Consider the following 14268-nt stretch of genomic DNA (forward strand, 5'->3'; position numbering starts at 1 on the left):
CCAAACACATGGCTCATTCCTTTTCCTGATGGAAAATATTTGTCTTGCTGCTTACTTTCTCCAGCTGGTTACCCAACACAATCTCCCTGTGTCTTTTTATTCAGGATGATAGGTATCACCTCACACCCCCAGAGTCTGAGCCTGGGAATATATGACACTGCTTGCTTCCTCCGCAGCATGGAAGAAAGCAGCATTCTCAGGACGAGAGGCAACGGTTTTATACTAAAAAAGAGCAGATTCAGGCTGGATGTGAGAAAAAAATTCTTTACAATGTGGTTGGTACAGTACTGGTACAGGTTGCCCACAGAGGTCATGGTTGCACCATCCCTGGAGACATTCAAGGCCAGGTTGGATGGGGCTCTGAGCAACCTGATCTAGTTGAAGATGTCCCATTGCAGGGGGTTGGACTAGATGACCTTTGAATGTCCCTTCCAATTCAAACTATTCTACAATTCTATGAAGTCATAAGCAGACCTGCTGGGGCTGACAGCTCCTGCCTACCAGTGTGCTCCACCTCAGAAAGGCCCAAAATCCTCCACAGTTCCGATATCTCTATCAGCACAGGGGTGATTTTGGTGTGTGTTTAAGAATATCATGTGGTATAAGCTCTCCCACATGGACGTGATGGCTATAGTTTTGGGGCAGATGGGTGCTGAGGTTTCTGTATGTGCCCTGGGGGTGGATGCCCCAGCTTTCCCAGCACTAAAGCACAACAAAGGAGATCTAGAGGCCACCAGTTGGTCTTCTGTGACTTGAACATAAGGGAACATGTTGTACCAGGAGCTACAAAAAATAATCTCTCCTAATATGGGAAGCCTTTTATGTTATTATTAAGTTAATTTCCAGCATGGGCACACAGAGATGGAAAGGTGGAAAGGGAAATAGCTTGCAGGATTCAGATGGTGTGGATCCATGGCTTGCTCCAGCTGATGGGTGGGAGACACTACATGACAATAAATATGCAGTCTTTCTCTCAGCTCTATTGGCAGGAACAGCAAGAGCCGGATGCAAAAGAACAGGGAGCTGGTTTGATCCTTCTGTTCTGCCCAGCTGAATGCTGGGGTACAGTCTTCAAGAGGTGTGTGTGGGGGGGAAATGGTGCCTGCCCTGTGCCAGAACAAGCAGGAAGATACTTGGTGTCTGGAGTCCATGTTATCACCACCTTATCACACAGCCATACCATTCCACATTGGTTAGTGGATAAATGCACCCATTTCACAAGGGTGTCACCCATCCACACCGTGGTTAATCACAGGCACAACAGTGCTACCTGGAAAAGGATTATTATTTTGTTTTCTTTTAATTAGAGAGGAAAACCCCTAAATAGTGCTCACAAACACACCAGCAGCACGTGGCTATGTTAATAATTGTGCTATGCCCAGCTGTGGAAGGAAAACAGAGTCACAAGGAAAACAGGCCTTAAAGAATAGAAGTCAGTCACTATAGCTAGAAGGAAGACTGGAGACTGCCAACATCTCTGCACTGTAATAACCCAGTTAACTTTTGCATAGTCCAGTTTAGGGATAGGGTTAAAGTTTATAATCCAGGTTGCAGTAACATTAATGGTTGAAGAAAAGCCTAAAGCTCCAGCAGGCTCTGGACTGCCAAAGCAATGTGTAGGCTATAAAAACAAGTATCCTCTGACAGCTTTTTCCTCTGGGCCACAGATGCAGGCCTTTGGCTGTAGATGAGCTAAGGTAAGAGTCTGGGGAATGGTTAGGGTTGGAACAAGAAAAGGTGGGAGAGTTGAGAGAGGAACTCTGGGTGGCATAGGGCTGCCAAGGGGCTTCCAAAGTAAGGGGGGAGCAGCAAAAATGTTTCTTCCCAGATAATTTTTCACTTAAATGATGGCTCCAGGCTCACTCCACAGTTAATGTTAGGGTTAAGGTATGGGTTACCTGGAAGCTTGTTCCTCTGACATCTTTATAGGGACCATGGCTGGTTGTCCCTAACTATAGTTAAGGCCAGGCTTTAGCTTTAGCCAGGAGAGAAGCCCTGAAGCTTTAGTCAGTGTTGCATTTCCCACAGGCTGCCAGAAGAAGTAGCAGTCTCCTAAAAGATCATTCCTTTGATAACTCCTTGATTTGGGCTTTGGGTCCTTGGCAAAGGGTTCATCATATTCACAGTGTTACAATTGGATTTAGCGTTGGGAAAGGGACAAAGCCTAAAGCTCCAGTTAGCACTGCACTGCTGAGGGGCTTCCGAAGGAAAGAGTAGGCCACAGAAAGACTTCTTCTGTGGTCATTTTTTCATCTGGATTACTGCTCTGTGTGCCTGGCTGAGGATCAGTGCTCAGACTTTAGGGCTAGGGATGAAAGAGGGACAAAAGCTAGAGCTCCACCTGGCATGAGCCTGCAAAAGGTTTGGAAAAGGCTGGAATGAACAGCAAAAAAAAAAATACCCCCTGCTGAATCTTTTATCTCAGCCCTGGCTGAGTGTTCTTATCTATGGAGCAGCCCTCACCCTACAGCTTACAGTTACAGTAAGGACACTTACAGGTCCTGTAGCTGCGCTGACATGGGGCTGTTAATGCATTGCCAAAGGAAAGCTGAGGCTGCAAAGAATTTTCTCCCCTCACAACCACTTTATCTTGGCCATGGCTTGGTCTCTTTGGCAAATGCTCAGCTCATACACATGGTTTAGGGTTAAGCTCAGGAGAACATGAAAGCCTAGAGCTCCATATGGTGTGGAGCTGCCAAGTTGCTCCCTCAGAGAGGGACCAGTTTCACTAGGGTTTTACCTCTGGAAACTTCATCATTGGTGTGGCTTGTGCTACATGGTGATAGCTCAGCCAAGGTCAGTGCTCTCTGCTAGGGTTAGGAGAGGGAAAATCCCAAATTCCAGTTGGATTCTGGCTGAAAAGGAAGAGTGCAAAAATATTTCTTCTCTGATAGCTTCTTGATTTCTTCTGCAGCTTGTGGTCCTTGGAAAAAGGGTCAGCCCATGCCTATGCTTAGGGTTTGGGTTAGGAGAGGGAAAAAGTTTAGAGCTTACATCAGTTTGGGACTGCAAAAGGGAAGGAAAGGCTGCAAAAACACATCTCTAGGAACTTCTTCATCTGGACCCATGGCTTAGTGTCCTTGATTATGCCTCACTCCAGTCCATTTGTCAAGGGATGTCAGTTGATGCTTTTCTCTCTAACTCACTGCAAGTTGGATCATGCCTGTTTGTTGTATTTTCCTCCTCAGGGCTCAAATCAAACCTTATTCAGATGTTACATAGAAGTCCTTTGAAATCAAACTACCCAAATCTCACAAACTTGGCTGTATCCAGAGGTTGCTCACAGTGCTCCCAAGGAGAAAAGTATCATTGATATAGTATCATTGAGAAGGCTGCGTGGAGGCCTCATAGCAGCCTTCCAGTATCTGAAGGGGGCCTATAGGGATGCTGGGGAGGGACTCTTCATCAGGGACTGTAGTGATGGGACGAGGGGTAATGGGTTAAAACTTACACAGGGGAAGTTTAGACTGGATATAAGGAGGAAATTCTTTACTGTGCGGGTAGTAGGGCACTGGAATGGGTTGCCCAAAGAAGTTGTGAATGCTCCATCCCTGGCGGTGTTCAAGGCCAGGTTGGACAGAGCCTTGGGTGAGATGGTTTAGTGTTAGGTGTCCCTGCCCGTGGCAGGGGGGTTGGAACTGGATGATCTTAAGGTCCTTTCCAACCCTAATTATTCTATGATTCTATGATTGATGTGAGGAAGAGACCATAAGTAAATCCATTGAACTGATGCTTCTTGGCTGTGCAAACCAGAGGATAAGACATACAGACAAATCCATCCTTTTCTTAAGGTGGACAGAAGTGTACCAGAACTTGCTCATGAGCAGATTCTGCTCATAACTTCACACTTGCAAGGCTGTTGGCATTTTCACTTAAGCAGCATCAAGTAAGTCCCTCCTGGGGCATGGCCAGTTCTATACTGTATTGCCACAACAACTGAGCTCTTCAGTGAACAGTCATGCATGCAAGAGGTTCAGCCAGACAAGTCACAGTACGCACGCTTGGCCAGGACAAGAAAATATCAAGCCCTCAGTTTTCCTCTTATGCTCAACAGAATCAGTGAGAGGGTTGACTAGTGCCCAGACCTGGACAATACCTACTAAGTGTGTTTCTTCAACCAGGGAGTGGAAGGAAGTAAAGTAATGGTATACTTTTACAACCTGGCTCTGCTAAGAAGGTGATGGGGTGATGCAGAGCTCACTTTGAGGTGCTGCAATCTGAGTAAAACAATAAATCAACAAAGCACTTGAAGATAAGTAAATTCTTCCTGGAAGAAAAATTTGGATTAAGGAGAAACGGGAATAAAGGAAGGGTGAAATTAGGAGAAAAGGTATCCATGGGGAAAGAGAAGGCCAACAGGTCCTGCTAAGGGGAAAGGATAGTGATCAGAGCGAGCATGAGATGCAGGAGACCCTTCAAAGCTACCTCTTGTCTACATCTGCAACAGTAAAGGGGTCAAGGATCAAGATTCTCAAGCTAATGGTCAATGGGTCAGGAGAGTGAGTGGCCTAGTGGGATGACAAAGGACGCTCATGCACTGTCACTTGCCTGAGGCAGGATGGAGGCAGAAATAGACTCGAAATCTCACACGAGTTTGCAGGTATCAAAGCCACCAGCTAATAGGCATGCCTAGAGAGCAGGGAAAAATATGATTCATAGGAAACCCTGTGGAAAACACTAGCAGCTGCCACTGACAACTTGCACAGTGCAGACCACCGATAGTGCAAATGGTGGGGGTGGCCTTGCACAACCAGACAACCTGTGCTCAGGCAATGATGTTCACGGAGCAAAGAGACCCGGGAACAGCCTGTTGCACAGCCCAGCTGCCACATCAAGCACCCAGCAAAACCACTCTCATGGATGAAGTGCCACAGGTAGTTAAGTGACAGGAGCAAACCCCTCTTTGGAGGTCAGACAGAGCAATGCAGGGACTTGTATCTTAATTTGGTATTTCCTGGTTTGCCACCATGGGCTTGATGCTTTGGAAAGATGTTTGTGCTCAGCACTAACAAAAGCTGGGCTGGCAGGCACTGAGGTTGTTTTTCATTGAAAATCCAGTTTAGCACACAGCAAGATGTGCTAGTAGGTCCCATCAGGTGCTTGCACCTGCACGCAGTTAAACGGCTTGTTGGATCAAGGCCACAAGGAAAACATTTGCTGGAATGTAAGAAGAGAAGAACAAAAAATACAAGATCAAAACAATCCACTTGACACTAGGATCAGGAACCTGTTTTTGTGCCACAAGGATCTCAGCTCTTCCCAAAGGCATACAGGGCTCAGGGCGCAACCCATTTCAGATCAAGCTGCAATCTCAGCCACATTACAGGTCTGCAAGTGCCAGAGCCAGCTTCAGTTTTCAGAAGCATGGATGCAAAGCTAACGTGAACCAAAAGTAAGTTGTTTATGCTCCCCTTGAAAATATGACATTCAAATCCTATTCAGAATTAGCTCTACAAAAATGAAGCAAACTTAATAGCTTATATCAAAGTTGGCCTCACTTCAGGAAAATTTCTGTTGCCTTTGTAAACACAGCTGAGCCTCCATTTTTCCCCTTCCTATTGGCAACGTACTTCACTTGCTTAAATAAAGATATCTAAACAATCTCTCTTTGTACAATAATTTTTATGCTTTGCCCATCAGTCTATTTCAGTCAGCTGCCCCTACTCTGTGCAGTACAGTGCAAAGCAGCACTCAGAGCATGCATGAAAGTGGTTGGGGCTTTCGTCAAGATAACAACAGAAAAAAAACGTTTTCTGTGTGTAAGTGCAGGGTGAATGCAAGCCCATCTTCCAGCATGTCTGTCTATGAGACTATGTCCTGCTACTGTTTCCGTTACAAAAATCTCATTTTTCTGGACAGAACTAATGGTACCAATTTACTCCAGCATTAAATCTGCTGTTCAGAATCTGCCAAAAATCTTTTCCATGTGTAAAATATTTCTCTGTTTTATATCCTAAAATCACTACTGCTCAAACCCCATCAGTTATGTCTGCAACACAAACACTCACTTCATAAAGAAATTGCTTTTATTTTTGCCTGTACTCCCTGTAACTAATTTCCATTCATCCCCACCCCCAGAGGGGAGTGATCCTGTGCAGAAACATCTGCTGAGGGAGAACTGGAAACTGACAGCTTTTTCTGCCCAGCTATTTCAGATGTTATGCCAACGAGCAGAAATCACTGTTCAGCAGACTGACTAAAAACCTTATCAGGTGTTTGGGCTGAGGGCAATCCCGGCAGCAGTCACTCAGCCCAGGAAGTTCTCTGAAGCAATTTGCCAGCTTCTCCAGCAACCCAACAGCCCATAACAGTGTGTAACAATGGTATGCTAGGAAAAAAATTGTTAGAAAATATTAGGGATATTAGAAAGAAGCTCTTCCCTGTGAGGGTGGTGAGGCCCTGGCACAGGTTGCCCAGAGAAGCTGTGGCTGCCCCATCCCTGGCAGTGTTCAAGGCCAGTTTGGATGGGGCTTTGAGCAACCTGGTCTAGTGGAAGGTGTCCCTGACACGGCAGGGGCATTGGAACTAGGTAATCACTAAGATCCCTTCTAAACCAAACCATTCTGTGATTCTATGATACCTAACAAAGTATGAAACTTCTCTCTGCACCTCCAGATGCAAAGGGCAGCATTTCTGCACCCATCCTGAATTTCTGCCAGGTACTATCCTAAAAAGCAAGAGCAGCATTAGCTCTGAATGTGGGTAGGCTAGACCAGATGCTTCGTGCAGTCCAGCCTTAGTCTAGTGATTTCCCATGTGTCAAACCAACCCCAGATTTTCCCTAAAGATCATCCTTAGATGAGGAGAAACCCCTGTGAAACAAATTGTTATGCTGCTGGTGTAGCCTGGTCGCCATTAAAATGAAATGAGGGATGATGCTGGGAGGGCACACACATTGCTAGATTAAGAGGGAAGAAAACTGTGTGCTTACTAATGATATCATCTGAACAGCTGCATGGGCTCTGCAATTGATACATGACATTTTAAGCATGCGTAAGTCCTTCTCGCGTGCTGCAGGGGAAAAGCAGCTCCCCTGAGACTTGGGAAGACGGGTTTATTTGTCGCTCTATGCCTTAGCTCCATTAGCTTGGTTTTAAATGACTGAAGACAGCGCACAGTTACCATCCAGTCTACACAAATACATGATTTGGTTAAAAAAAACCCAAGCCATTGTCATTTCCATCTGAGAACAAGTGCTCCTCACTTCACCAGCTGCACAGGCAGACCTTTGTTACATAACCCCTACGCGCGTTTTCAGGGACCACCCCAGAGGGACAGATTGTGCCTGGCAGAGAGAGGATGGATGTGGAGAGCATCCCCCTGGCGTGCCAGCCCACTGCCTAACCACCGTCAGGATTTGGGGCAGAGAAACTGTGCAGGTCTGTGTGAGCAGACAGATTTCCTTAAAGGAGGATGGTTTTCCCTACCCCTGAAGTTAGACCAAGTTTTGGCCCCCAGTGAATGTGCTGTGTTGGCAGTCATTACCCAGCTGTTGCAAGGCTTGTAATTCAGTTCCATGCTGTGATCATTGTGAAAGAGGTGAGAGAGAAAAGCTGCCTACAGAGGAACATTGATTTTTAAATGGCATTTTGTTTCACAGCAATACTCAATTAGAAAAGATTGGAACATCTCCCATTAGGCCTTTGGGAAAGGAACCTCCCCTGGGTTTGATAGCACCAGGCACAGGCAAGGGCTGTTCACTCCAGCACTTCATGTCATCCAATGTGAGGGGCAGCCCTCACCAGTTCCCACCAGGGACTGGTATGAGATGGGAATCCCCCACAGAAACTGCTCATTCTGCAGGCTGGGTCTGGGATGAGCTCCTTAGGTCCTGCACAGAAGAAATGGCTGTGCTCTGTCTCCAGCCCTGTGCAGAGTAGTCTTGATCCTTATGCTAGACATATGCCATTGTCTTCATGTTTCAACAGAGAAGACAGTAAGCATCAGGATAGAAGAAGGTCAAAGGTCTGGCTGATTTTGTGTACCATGCTCAGTTTCCAAAGGGTATCAGAAAGGCTTTTTACCCCCATGAGAAGATAGAAAGAGCCTAGAAATAAGCACCACTTATTGGCTCCATCGGCACTCATGTTGCCGGAAATAATTCTGAATTACAAATGTACTAAGGTCACCTTGTGCTTTTGCTGAAGCAGCACCACCCATGGAGTCATTCAAAAGGAAAAGGTTTTGGTTTAGCCTTCAAGTTGCACTCACTGCTTAAATAGCCTCTCTTAGGATCCAAGTCCCCACCATCCCCCTTTTTTTTCTAATGCAAATAACAAGAAAATACATAAAAACACACAAAGTTTAAGATTAGACAACAGGAATTTTCCTCAGCAGAGACATTTTACAGAAGCCCAGCAGATACAGAAAATAAGAAACCTGCTAGGAACAGGGGTAAAAAGGCAGGGTTTTATAACCACTGAGGACAGGGATGGAAGAACAGCAATACCACACCACCAGTCAGTTCACTTCAGTCAGCAGCATAACTTCTGCATTATAGAAGTTCATGCTTGTACTGAAAACACAATTGCTAACTCCCTCCACCGGCATGAAAGTTTCGTCGGATCAGATCAGTGGTGCTCAAGTAAAATTAAACTAGCAATTGTGCTGCTGTACAGTGCTTGCTTCGATCACAATGCTGATTTTACACAAAAGTAGAATGGCTCCAGAAATGAAACAGAACAACATCCTTTTCTGATCTTTTTCTGGCTCTTCTAGTTGCATTAGACATGCAAATTGCACACATTTGCTTTTCCAAACAAACACATGGGAGACAATGAAGCAATCTTGTCCATGGCAGGTGCTGGGTGCCTATTAACATGTTTTACTGAGCTTCCCCAGGCAGCCTTTCAGCTGAGCCAGCAGAGAAGACATGGTACCAGGCCCAGGTTCATGAACTATGGCTGATGCCACCACGACAGATGCTCTGTGACACCAGAATCTGGGTGCTCACTGTTCAGCTCTCCTCTCAGCAGAGCAGGGACAATCGTGAGCGCTGACAATCCATGTGGAAGCAGTGGGTGGCTGCCAGCAGGGGCAGTTCCTCCAGTTCTTGCCATGCCTATGGTACAGAAACTCAGGGCACGCAGAGTGAGATGTGCTTTTGCAGCACACCATGAGAAGGGCTTTTAGCTGCAGACTTGCTTAAAGGTTTAAAGACTTCAGAGCAAGAAGAAAGACAGATTGAAGTTGACTTTGCAGGCTTGTGGTGGGGGAGAGCTGGAGTTGAGGAAGAGAGGGAGGAAGATCTCAGACTTCCCAAAACATCTCAGACCTCGGACTACAGAGAGAAGAGACAACCATTGAAAGGAAATTGATACAAGCGCATCAGCAATTTCTGCCTCAGACTGTGTTTTGAGTGCTTGTCAAGTAATACAAAAAGAGCTGTTTTCAGAAAGCCTTCCCAACTGGCTGGTCAATAACTCGACAACAACCCTGTGTTCGTGAGGTTGACCTGGCTATGCACGGAGCAGCTCCACACACAGCTATGAGAAAGCCATGAGCTTTCAGCAAAAGCACTCTCAAAGGGGATGCTCTCCTTCACCTCCCTCTCCAAAAGCTTTTCCAAGGCTCTCCAGAGTCATAACGTACCACCCTGTTAATAGACACCGATCTGACTATGCTTGGTTTTACTTCCAAAATGTCCTCACAGAATGACTCAATTCCTGCTGTTAGCACTTGATGTGATTGACTGGTTTTCTCAACACAACTGCAGCTCCACACAGGGCTCAGGCAATCCCCAAAGAGAAATCCTGAGATGTTCCTGCAGCTCAGCCACACCTGGGCAAGCTGTGTCTCACCTCTGGATCTGGATCATTACCAGAGCTGTCTATTGATCTGTAAGGATCAATACCAGTGACTGGAAGATGTATGGTGCTCCCACGTAGCAACCGTGACACGAGCCAGCTCCCAAAACTGTTGGCACCTATCTGCTCACCCATCACATGTATTAGCTTTCTCACTGCTGGCTGCTGGGATGATCCAGATCTAAAAGGCTCCACTGCTGCACTGTACATCTTAAATTATACATGCAGAGCTCTGCCACAGGAGAAGAGCAATCAAAGTGATTTATTTCTGGGTGAGCAGAAAGCATCCCCTTTGTCTCAAAACAGTAATTACCGCAGGCCACATTCCAATGCTAGCTAGCCTTAGTCAGGGCAGAAGTTTCTAGAGCAGAGATTATTTGTGGAGCAAGGTATTCCTCAGCAGGTATCAGGATGTCGGTTTTCAGCCCTAAAACATCTACGTGAAATACCACATCTTTAATTATTTCAATTTATCTTTAATCAAAAGATGTGTAGCTGCAGTGCCTCCCTTTCTCTTTGCTGATAGCTGCTCCCATAGATACACAGAGAAGCAATTAATTACTGTAAATTTTAGAACAGAAATAGCTATGCAGATATCCTTGAAGACGGGAAAAATGTCAGGAGAAAAGCAAGATAAATGACAAAGTTATTAAAAAAATAAACATTTGCTTAATGCAACATTTACCTAAATGTTTGCCAGGAAAACAGTAAATACACAATATAAAGCCTGATGCAGCACAATTACATAGGGAGGCTCAGAGGGTAAACTCCCCCCCTGCACTGAAAGGCAGCCTGAGATGCAAATCTCCTTCCAAGCCTTGATATCATCTGGGCTAGCCCGCTGCACAAAAGTGGATTTTATCCAACATACAGTGACTTCTTAAACAACCCACTTCCTTTTACCAATACTGAGCTAAGTTTCCTTCCACATCCTCAACGATGCCTTATCAAACCCCACACCCTGGCAGAGTGCCAGGATTTAGACTCCCTTTTCCATTCATCAGGGCCTTGCCATTGCTGCTCTGCAGGACCAAAGCCTCAGGCCTCTGCAAGACCTGAGCTCTAAATACAAGCCTCTGTACGGGGCAAACAATAAATGAGCATTTCTTACATTCTCCCAGTTTATCAAATAATGCAGGGTGCTCTTCCAGGGAGGCGAGTTATCCCTCACCTCAGCAGTCCCCAGCCTGTCTGCATATCTACAAACATTATCAGTAATGATTTTATGTTTCTAGCAAGCTACTGATACAAGTGTTAAACAGTGAAAGGCCAGCAAATGATCCCTGAGGAACCCCACTGTACACACATCAGCTCAGAGATGATTCCCTCCATCCATCTCCATTTGGAAAGCTGTCAATGTCAAAACCATTTTCTGTTGGACATCGTTCATTTTCTCTCCGGATCAAGACGTGAAGGAGACCCACTCAGAAGACTGCTGCATCTTTTATCAGGCACGCTTGTAACCCTGGTAAAGTAAAACACATCAAACTGATTTGACAAGATCCGTTTTCCTTACACTCAGGTAGATGGATACTAACAAAAAGGTCCTCCCTTAATTTGTTATTAAAGGAGCCCTGTTTCAGTTGTTCTATTGTTTTGCTTCCTATCAATGTGAAGCTGACAGACCTATACTTACTTGATTTTCATAACATGCTTTTTTCCACTCACTGACTAAAAAGCAGCATTCAGAGGTCAACAGAGCTCTCTCCCCAGGTCTTTAAAAAAATCTCAAATATGAATTTCTTGGATTTAATGATTCTGAAATGCTCAGACTCAGCAGCTGTCCCTCATAACCTTCTCTAGCTGATGTCTCACTGGAAAATACTTCAATTTCATCTTCATGATAGCTCTGCATCTTCTATTTGCTAGGCCGTGCAAAACTGTGCATCAGCACTGGCTTGAACACAAATCTCAGCAGAAAACAGCAGGATTGAGCCAGTCTCCAGGTTGAACGTTCAAAGCTTCCACCTGAAAAGCTCCTGGAAGGTAGTTTCAGCTCTGCACAAGCTCATCCTCTCAGCTCCATGAGAAGTTATTTTCTAGAACATCTTTAAGTATTTCTGGTTGAGCTATAACAATTTCTTTGATGCTTGTGTAATGGACTAGGAGGGAGTACAGAGGGCTTCATGCCAGAGTTAAACCTCTTCTAAACTAGAATAAAGTAAAAGCTTTGTTCTACCTAATTTGGGTTATGAACAAGGGCTTGGATCACAGCCTAATTCAGCCAGCCTGCTTTACTCCCCCCAGGAAGCCTTGCTGGAAGCAATCACCCCAACACCAGGGTAACGCTCAACTTCACATGCACTGCAAGAACAGTGACAGAAACCAGCAAATGTCCTCACATGCACTGGCAGCTTTTAAACCTGCAGGGGTTGGACTGCCTGACAGGAGGAGAGCTGGGACCCTGACACTGTTCAGACTAATAAGCACATGCTTGACTGCAGTTCGAACAGCAGCTGTAATTGCCACCTGCATTATTTTCCTCCACTGTGTACAAACAGTGGCAGGCCCACATTTCAAGGAGGAGAATATTCAAGGAGGAAGTTTGAGATGGTGATATTCCTCCCCTCACAGGCTGGGGGGGTCTCAGTACCCAGCCCACGTTACCCATTCTTTTTCACATGCCAAACCACCCTTGTTGCATCACTTCTGACAAAGTAATGCCCCAGCTTCATCTTCTGTGAAGTTTCCAGCAAGTTGTGAAAACTTATCTTGCAGACCATAAAGGTTACATTTGCATAGCCTAGATATTATCAGCTAATATAAAAACATAATATCTCTTCTTAGTATCCCAGTAATATCTAACCCATCCTAATTTCCTGTTGTTTCTTTCAAGAGACAGCACATCAGAACAGCTGTGGTGGCAAATTCAGCTGCAGATGTTGCACGGAGTGCTCCTGCACTCACATCATAGGAGTTTTCAGGGAATGGCTTCCATTAGATGCCTATCAGCAATCCTTCCCTTTGCATGGGTTCAGACACTTGATGCGGAACAATAGCAATGGTCTATAGCTAGATTCGGTTAAACAATGCAGTTCTGCTTAAGGAGAAGTTTGCACTGTCAGAGATCCAACTCTTCATCCTTTTCACAGGAAAGCCACCAATGTTTTAAAAATCCATTGCAGAATTTACTGGGAGCACTACCACTGACAGCAGCCACGCTGTCAGTATGAAAGATGAAGCTGCAACGTAACACAGAATGAATGTCCACTTTTGTGCAAAAACACAGTCCTAGAAAGCTACAAAAACATTTGGAAACAACAGCCCTTTCATTTGGCCGTAATACTGCCCTCACGCTGAATCCAGTTCACCAAATAAAGAAGACAGCCCCGTATCATTAAAGATGATCTCATCAAAAAGCAGCTCCTAGGAAGTTTTCTCACATAGGAGGCTTTAGCGGCCAGCCCTGATGCAGCCTGACTAGGAGCGGTGTTTGCTCAGCACATTCTGGTGGTTTCGGAGACAAAGCCAGCATTCCCAAGGCTAGAGGTAATCAAGCAGATGAAGTCATGCACTCCGGATGCTCCAGAAAGAGAAATGGATTTGGGGGGGGAAGGGGACAGGATGGACACACACACACACCACATTTAGCATTACTGCATGGAAAAGGAGACAGGAAGAACGTTCCCCTTTCAATGATTCTGTATGTGGCAAACTGGCATTACCAACAAAATAGGGTTTGAAGGGATGAACCATTTAATGCCAGGAGAAGTCAGACTTCACAGGCAGCCCATCTAAATGCAGGCACTATAATGGAGCACCTAGGCCTACGTGCTCTCCCAAAGATCTTTGGCAGCTACAGAGGGAGCCTAAAGCCAGTGACTTATTTTAGGGATTTCAGTTAAGTGTCACCTCGTTATCATCCCCATCTTTTTCTAGGAAAGATGCTGCTAGTCAACGACACATAGAAATAAAAGGTGAACCACATGCTTACAACAAACCCTTCCATTTTGAAGCCTGTTTAAGGAGCAGGCTAGGGCAGAGGAGGAGCACAGAGCAGCTCTCAGTAGTGATACTTCAAAGGCAGCCTGAGGTCGGAAAGCAGGCCAGGATTAGATATTGATAACCGCAAACATTTCTGAAAGCAACTGGGGTTTTAAGAGCCCTTGGGTTTTGGAGTTCAACTCCAACTGCTTAAGGGAAATAGATTTTCAACCCCTTCTAGAAAATCCTGTACTAGTTGCTTAAAAACTGAAATCATTGTATTGACCCATCCCTGAACTCCTGTGCCTTCTTTTTATATTCATTTCTGCCTGCAGGCCCTCCAGGGAGGGATCTGGCCTCATACTGCAGCATATTTCTGGGGCTTACATTGCAATTATTATAATGGACAGCTTTCTTTTCAGATTGGGGCAGAGTCTGGTGAAAATCCTTTCCATTCGCATGTGTTTTCAATCATTTTTTCCTCCTTCTTACGCACACACACACATATCTCTTTCCAATTGAAAAATACATCGTTTCC

This window comes from Pezoporus wallicus, unplaced genomic scaffold, assembly GCF_028554395.1.
Source record: "Pezoporus wallicus isolate ANWC-B61680 ecotype Strahan unplaced genomic scaffold, APGP_CSIRO_Pwel_v1 contig_5785, whole genome shotgun sequence".
In the NCBI taxonomy this organism is placed as follows: domain Eukaryota; kingdom Metazoa; phylum Chordata; class Aves; order Psittaciformes; family Psittacidae; genus Pezoporus; species Pezoporus wallicus.